This window comes from Glossina fuscipes, unplaced genomic scaffold (genome assembly GCF_014805625.2).
Source record: "Glossina fuscipes isolate IAEA_lab_2018 unplaced genomic scaffold, Yale_Gfus_2 88, whole genome shotgun sequence".
Lineage (NCBI taxonomy): Eukaryota > Metazoa > Arthropoda > Insecta > Diptera > Glossinidae > Glossina > Glossina fuscipes.
The window spans coordinates 612684-621723 of record NW_023998442.1 but is presented as its reverse complement, the minus strand read 5'-3'; positions in this window follow the sequence as shown (position 1 = coordinate 621723).

Here is a 9040-nt window from a genome sequence, read left to right as displayed (position 1 = left end):
TTTTACATTTGATCCATTATCATTTTTACGTAAATTCTTTGACTGACCTAATTGTATGCTTCTGGCATATAGGTTCATTATCAACTTGATATGTGACTGACTCAATTGAAGAAGTTTCTCACTTTCCACTTCAACTTTTGACGCTAAGAAGCCTTTAGCATCGCTATACAGATTAATAGTCAATAGGAAATTCAGCCGACCAAGAATATATTTATAGATAACTTAAAACGATCCTGAATTTTAAATAATAATTAATAAAGTAATAATTAATATTAACTAGTCAATAAGATTACAAGGTCGATTGACGCGCACAACAGTAATGCATATATAATGCAGGTGTAGATAAAAGATAAGATGGAAGCAATGGTACAGGCGTAATTATGAAGAAGGCCTTGGTTGCCACTTTAACACTCCCCTCCCTCAGGCTAAACATAATATCAATATGGAATAGCAACTAGTTGTACAATATTCCAGCGTTAACAAAGGATAGCCTTCATGATGGTAAATGTAGATTCTTTCATGGATTCAGGGGTTTTTTTCGACCATTAGCTTAGTTTCAATTTGCATATTAATCTCTCCTTAAATAAAACTTGGTCACTGCTTGGTTTTGTTAAATGGTGGTCTAAGGGACTTCACGACCTTTACTTTACAAAATGCTATATACGAGCTCATTGAGAACAATACTTGAATATGCATCTGTTGTATGGTCGCTTTCGCATAGGCGCTACGTAGATTCAATACAATCCGTTCAGAAGCAGTTACTGCTCTTTGTCCTTACGAACTTGGGCTGGGATACGCTTGTCTCCTGGCCTCGTTACGAAGGTAGATTGATTTTGCAACCTTGCCGCCACCTACAAAATGTTAATTCATCCTTGATGTTTCCTTCTTAACTAAGCTAATAAATGGTACTATCGATTCGCCCACATTACTCGGAGAGATAAACCCCAATGTCCCATATCGTTCCTTTAGGAACTTTACTTTCCCAACAACTTGTTCAATATTGATCTAATTACAAGCTTTTCAATCCTTTCAGAGTACTTTCCAAAAATTTAAGCGTTGTTTGTAGCTTAACCTCAATATTGGACTATCATATCAACTCTCCTAAATTTGCGCACTTTCCCTGTGTTGTCTCTCGGTTAACTTCTAAATGCCGAGCTGAGTTTTTGCATGTTTGCAATGCAAACAACGATTTACGTCTCTGTGCTAGATGTGTACTGTGGTAAAAAGACAATAAAGGGTTATTGTGAAAAATGGTTCAAAAAATTACCCCGGTCTGGTCAAATCTTTCATGCCAATTAAAAATGTCTACATACGATTTCACAACGAATTTTGTCGAAAAAGTTTGAAAATTGCAATTTTTCTGTATATAACAATTTTTCAAAATAAGGCTTTATACGGGGAATAATCAAAAAAATGAAGCGATCTAAAGCCATTTTCAGCAGATTTCGTCCTTGGGGAAATCACGTCGGACAGACATCAGTCAAAACAGACGGGAATAAACAAGGTTCGCAAAATCATTCTGAATCGATCGGTATAATGAAAGGTGAACCTATTTTAAGCCCTGCTGTATGTTACATAGGCCCGTACAAACTCATTATATTGTGTACCACAAGTGCTGTAGAATATAAGAAAATTCAAAAAAAGGAATTTCAGACTTGTTTGTTTATGTATTTTGTATGTAGATATATTAAACCTTATATGAATTACAACATAGTCTTACGGGAAGTCGCACTTATTTCCAAAAGAGTTCTAAGAGGATTTGTATTTTTGTATTAAAAACGTAATTCATTAAAAGAAAAAATCTCTAGAGACGCAAACAAAGCGAAGCGATTTCTATCCATGTACTGAACATGAAACGGGTAGTAGGAAAGGTTATCCTGAAGTTTCGGGTATCTCAAAGCAGTTCTTTATAGAGTGCCAAGCCGTTGCAATCGTACAAGAATCGTATTCTTAAGATTTGTAATATATTGACTTCTGTAATATATTGACTTTTTCCCAAATGCGAACGGAATTTGATAGGTTGTATTAAAAACTGAGATTTCGGAGAGAAGAGGGCTTTCTGTCTACGTACTGCACACGAAAAGGGTAGTGGGAAAGGTTATCTTGAAGTTTCGGGTATCTCAAAGCAGTTCTTTATAGAGTGCCATGGCGTTGCAATCGTACAAGAATCGTTTTCTCAAGATTTCGCGGTTTTCGATATATATACTGTTTCTCATATTTGCAAAGCAGTTAAAAAATATGTTTTTGCTAGCAATAGGGGCGAATATGCAAATCGTTCTGAAGGGAGTGCCAACTGTGCTTTTAGTAATGAGGCAGACTACCCTGCATTACATAATATGAAACTTTGAATTCACTCCTAGAAAATTCCAAGAAACACAGCTAAATATAGAATGGTTTGTCTCAATACTCTATTCAACTACCATACGACAAAAACATGGCCGCTTGCTAGTTCTATAAGCTTTTGAAACTTTGAATTGACTTCAAGAAATGTCCAAGAAACAAAGCCAAATTTCGAATGGTTTGTTTCAATAATTTATTCAAGTACAATACGATAAGAATTAACAGGAAATATTCAAAAATATGCGAAAATCGAACGCCAGGTCTCTGAAATTTACAAAAACTAGTCAGGAGACGTTCAAGGGGAGATAATGTAATGATAGATTGACGTTTATTAACTTTACTTTAGCTCTGACTCTCTGACTCTGACTCAACTAAGCTGTGGTCAATGTCTTATATAATACATAAATTGTTGTGTTAGCTTAAGCAAAATTGTAGTTTTAAACTAGGTTATTACTAAATGTACATTTAGTGTGGATTATAACTAAAGTGGGTTATCTTAACTAGGTTATAACTGGGTTATAAATGATTGATAAACGGGTAGAATACGATAAATTGATAATGCTACAGTATATTCCTTTTTTGTTCTGTGTTTATTTATACATGAATTTTGTTCTCCTTATTATTTTACCTTTTCTTTGGTTTTCTTGAAATATTTTTTAATCGTTATTGATAACTTTTAGCGTAAAATTTACTTCTAAGAGCCATTTAACTTCAGATGTTATTTTATGTTAGCTGAATTTCATGTGTAAATAACACAAATAAATAAATAAACAAATAATAGATACAACATTGTTAGTTGAATGCATACAACGTTATATATTAATTTAACACGTTTAATTTCAGCGGTTATTAGTAATATATTCACTAGTTTCACATTTCGGCCACATACATATATTTTAAAGTTTAAGTTTTAAATTACGTATTTCAAGAGAAGATCATTACTCAAAAGCACAATTGTGAAATTCGAAGTTCAGGCAGACTATTAGTCGGCGCGAATGGTGGATTACTACTGGAGGCCTCTGCACCAGTATGCACTGCGTTATCACTTTCATTCATGAACGGAGTGTCCTTAAGCATTGCATGTATGCTTCGTTCCACATGCACTGAATGAGCCATTATTCTATATATTTCATTCTTATTCTTTTAATTATCTTATTTTTTAAATATGATTTAATTATAAGGCTTTGCTGCACTTTCTTCCTTAATCTTGATTTTAAGTACCACTCACTTCAGCTGCACAACATTGCGCAAATGCAAAGATGTGATTCGTTTGCGTACGAGTAACACTATCAGGTCCGTTCTACCCATAAATCACAATAATCTTTTGATATTAGTTTGGGGAAAAAGAAATCCATTATTTTTTCGGTAGATGGCTGCACTGACAGATTTCTCGTAAAGTACCGATCAAACAATTTCAGATTTATGCTCGTTGGAAAGGTGACATTTCGCAGTAAAAAAAATTCTTTTGCTGTTTTTTGTTTGGTGCATTCTGTTGTGAGTTACAGCGTGTTAAAAATGGAAGTGAACAAAGAGAAAATTCGGTACATTTTACAGTTTTTCTTTGACAAAGGCGAAAATGCAAGCCAGGCGGCTAAAATTGTGAATGGTGTTTATGGTTCCGATACTCTAGCAGCCAATTATGTGCAATTTTGGTTTCGTAGATTCCGTTCAGGAATCTTTGACGTTAAAAATGCACCGCGCTTCAAAAAGAAGCTCGATGTTTGGGTGCCACACCAATTAACAGAAAAAAACATGATGGATTGAATTTCCATCTGCGAAGCCTTGGCCAAACGGAATGAGATAGACCCATTTCTTAAACGGATGGCGACTGGAGATGAGAAATGGATCACATACGATAACCCTGTGCGAAAACGATCGTGGTCAAAGAGCGGTGAAGCACCTCAAACGGCCAGGAAGGTTTTGCTATGCATTTGGTGGGACTGGAAGGGGATAATTTATTATGAGTTGCTTCCATAAGGCCAAACGCCAAATTCTGATCTCTACTGTCAACAACTGGACCGTTTGAAGATAGCGATTGACCAGAAACGGCCAGAATTAGCCAACAGGAGAGGTGTGGTGTTCCACCGGGACAACGCTAGGCCACACACATCTACAGTGACTCGCCAGAAACTTCGGGAGCTTGGTTTGGGAAGTTTTAATGCATCCGCCATACAGTCCGGACTTGGCAACAAGCGATTATCATCTTTTTCTTGCATTGCAAAATTTCTTTAATGATAAAAAATTGGAATCTAGGGAGGATTGTGAAAATCGACTACTAGAGTTTTTTGCAAATAGAGACCAGGACTTCTATGAGAGAGGCATTTTGAAGTTACCTTTAAAATGGCAACAAATCGTACAACAAAACGGTGCATATTTGACCCAAATCGGACAATCCGAAGCATGTTAAATAAAGTCCTGAAGTTCATATAAAAATAATGGATTTCTTTTTCCCCAAACTAATATTTTGTGCATTTTCAGATACAATGCAAAGTTTACAAAGTAAAGAATTTCTTAGCATATTTTTCGGGTTAAAGTATTAACACGTCAGCTTAACTCTAAAAACTTATTTCGAACTAATACTGGAAAGAATACTTATTTTGAACTTAATAGTGGAAAAGAATACTTATTTCGAACTTAATATTGGAAAAGATATTAAACTATGACATCAATTAGAAAAGTGGGTGTATAGGGTAAAAGTAAATAGCACACTCCATCTTTAGGCTTAAAGTATTCAAAACCAACACAAGTCCACGTAACCACATATTCTATTGCACACAGATGTTCATAGTGCTTAGTCTTACGGATGCATAGAGTACAAACGACAGTAAACGTGCTCATTTCAGTTCTTTTGCTCTCTCTTACGGTCTTCCATATCATTTGTTTATGCTGGTTTTTCTTGGGACAGTACGTAATAATTTTGCTCCGCCAATGTTGCTAGCAGTATGTCTCGTCTTATATATGGAATATACTTGGAAGTACCCTCTCTCTTTGCTGCCAAATTAGACAAAGACAAAATAATCCCTGTTTACGATCAGATTTTTTATCTAAGCTAAGCCCCCATTTTGACGCGTTATAGGATTCATATACTTTTTTTGATCGCTAGTGCTCTGGAAAAAATTGAAGTGTTAGGGTTGCCAGCACTTTATGCTAAGGCAACGGTAATTAATACCAAGCACTTGACGACACAGCGGTCGCTGTTAAAGGATTTTGATTGATTTTATTAGGATTAAAATTTTCTTATTTATAAAAAGGCAGCTTGAGTTACGTATGATATTATGTACTTTTTACATCACAGTGATGTGCAGACGAAAATACGAAGCAAACTTTACACACGTATCATGCAACGCGTAGAATGGAACTGGCATATTTGACCAGCATCAAATTCTGAATTAATTTAAGCATGCCCGTTTGTCCATCAGTTGCAAACATTCTCATGGTCACAAAAATAAAGCTATCTTCCTCGAATTTGGAAGTTCTTGCACACAGGTTGGTATTGTAAACCCGCCAAATTGGTCGAAGGACATGCCACGAAACTCTATTTTTCAAAAGGAATAAGAAACCTTTTTTTTTTTTTGCTTATCACTTATAAAACGCAGCAGACAAATTTACAAAAATTTGAACGTATACTCTTGGCGATGCCGTATAATATAACAAAATTTCATTTTTTTTTCGATAATTTTGTAACGCGCGAAAGAAACCTTCAAAACCTCATAAGGTACACATATTCTTGGCCAATTTCAAATTCGAAATACACGTCACCATGTCCGCCTGTTTCTCTGTTCACCTGTCCTTTGTAGCATTTATGGTAAGCTTACCTCCGCTCCACAAATGTTATAAAGTGTGAAAAGTTTGTCCTTTTCCCTTTTTTTTTTTTAGGATAACGGGTATAAAAGAAAGTATTTTGACCAAGAGGAGAAGAATTTCACATTAGGTTTACTAAAAAACATTAAATCATGATGGAGGGAATCAAATGGTACGGGAATCTTTTCCTTGGGAGGCTATCGGTCTGCTACATCTCAGATAATGGGTCTGTTTTTGTGTGGATGGTATCGGTCCGATATACCTCAGAGAAAACACTGTAGATAGTTTTGTATTCAAAAACTTGTTGCAAACTGTAATGTTATTGTATGCTGAAGAAAATATGCTTCAATTCAGTGATAGCGTAGTTTCAGGAGCGTAAATTAGATGCCAATTAATAACCAGGTCACTCCTGTAGCAATAAAAGAAAAATTGTTGTATTTCAGTAGACGCCTGAGGTAAATAAATATCTCTAATTTTGAAAAAACTCCCAAGAGCTCGTTCTCTCCGTTGATACTGTATCGGAATCTGAGCGGTCTATTTACTTTTTTTGTGGAATCTGGGCGCTCAGATGGACGCAATTTTTATACATGCGACAGCTGTTAATAAACAAACACATGTTCAATTATTGAGAAGTGTGAACAAATGTGGACGCTTACGTGATTCCCATCCCTAAAAGAAAAGAAGCCGCAATATTAACGCTTCCTTCTTACTCCGTCTTTACTCGATAAGAAACGTAAAGAGCGTCTGCTTCGATATACTTCACTCAACTGCTTAAAACCATTTTTCTTGAAAGCACACAGAAAAAAAGAAAAAGGAAAAGAAAATTGCACGCAAATAAAACGATTTTTTGTAAAATTTAGTAACATAGAGCAAATGCTTTACAGAAATATGAAAGCTTTTCGTTAAAGCTTTTTAATCGAAAACACGCTTATGTTGCATTTAGTTTTTTCAAAACTCAAAAAAAAAAAATCAAAAATGCAATAAAGCAGGTGTGGCCAATTAACAATCTCTCCCTGGTTAGATCTTGCCGCCAAGAATGGAAAACACTTTCATAATGAATCTGCAACAAAGTCTTCACTCGAAAGTCTCACGAAAACAGCATAAAACCTCTATGCAGCTGCAATTGTCCTAGTCCATCAAGCCTTCCTTGATTGCCTAATGTCGCGAAATGTACTTAAGTGAGGTATAGATTTGGAAATTTCAGAAAAATCCATTTCTCCGCCGAAGGATAAGGAATATATTCATTTGTGAAAAAACTTGCAACGATCAGAAGAAAGCTTCAGAGATCCCAGTTATCATATATATTCTTGATCAGCATCAAATTCTAAACTGGTTGAAGCATGTCCGTCTGTCCAGGTGTGTAATGTATGTTGTAAACACTCTCCTGACCCCAATTGACTTCAATTCATATAAATTTGGTATAAACGCTGGAATTTTTTGCAAGCGGGTTGGTATTGGAAATGGGCCTATCCAATATTATAGTGTTTGGAATTTTTTTTTTTTTCATACAAGCAGAAACAAGCTTTAAAACCCACACAAATTATGTAAATTCTTAGTCAGTTTCAAATTCGGAATGGACCTAAACATGTTGATATGTTCGTCCGTCCCTCTGTCTGTCCGCACAACTGTGTAGTGTTTGTGGTAAACATTTTTCCGTCAGCGAAAATGAAGCTATCGCCTACAAATTTGCAAAAAATGTTGTAAAAGTGACTTAAACTTTTCCAAGAACACGCCTATAATGTACCCCACTATGCGACACAAACTTTTATTTCGGAAATAGAAAAACTCAGCCGCGCCTACTCCTTATCATAGAGCATGAAAATTTAGCTCTTTTAGTTTTTTTGTCCTTTTTAGGATAAAGGCGATGGGCACGAAATATTGGGTCACGAGCGAATATACTTTTCTGTCTTGTTTTACCTACCACTGTCTCTGGCACATATTTCTGTATTTTAAATTAGCAAGAGATTAAACAAAGAATTAGAAAAATATGTGCATTGATAAAATGTAACGGTTAAAAAAAAGAGAATTTACAAAAAAATTCTGCCAGAGTGTGATTATGAACGCGGGAATGGGAATATCGTATCACTTCGGACTGTTCGTCGACATTTATTAGGTACCAATTTACCAAGAAGAACAGCTCGGGAAGTTACTTTGCTTAGAACAATTAATTTGCGGAAGAAGAAAAACTTTGCTTCTCCCGAGAGTGGAAAAATATAGTTTGGAACGACAAAACAAAAATAAATTTGTTTGTAAATGATGCGTGAAGAATTCAGTTACCATCGAATATAATTTTCTTAATTGTTTCACATATAATTTTTAATTAAAAGCAAAAAATATTCACAAAACTTCAGAGTTTTCAACTCACGTATACGATCGAACTATCTACATACTTATTTTTCTTGACACTATGTACCGCTACCTTTCCGAATGATATTGGGCAATTTCAAAATTGCGGCTTTTCTCCAAATTTCTTGGCAACCAATACGTGCACATGGTTGTTATTATAGGGCAATGCGTAACTGTGCGTTTTTTCTATATAGCTGGCAGTTCCCGATAAGTTTTCCATCTTGCTTTTATTGGCTTAAATTTTTATTTAGAAGGAATTGAATAAACTATAAAAAGAAAACTTAGCCATAATAATAGTAAAGAAAAAATTAAGAAAATTGAAGTCATAATAAAAGAAAGAAGTCTGAAAATTATAGGAAAGTCATAGGCCTTCCTTTAAACAAAAAAAAAGAAAAAAAAATTCCGTTATGCCTTTAATTATTCTCCTCCAAGGTCAGGTATTATCCCCGAGCAAACACTTCAAGTAGTTATTAAATTACATTCCAATGGCGTCGTCAACAACTATTAAAAATTTCTAAGAAAAATTCATCTGATTTTCGTTTCAAGAAAACCT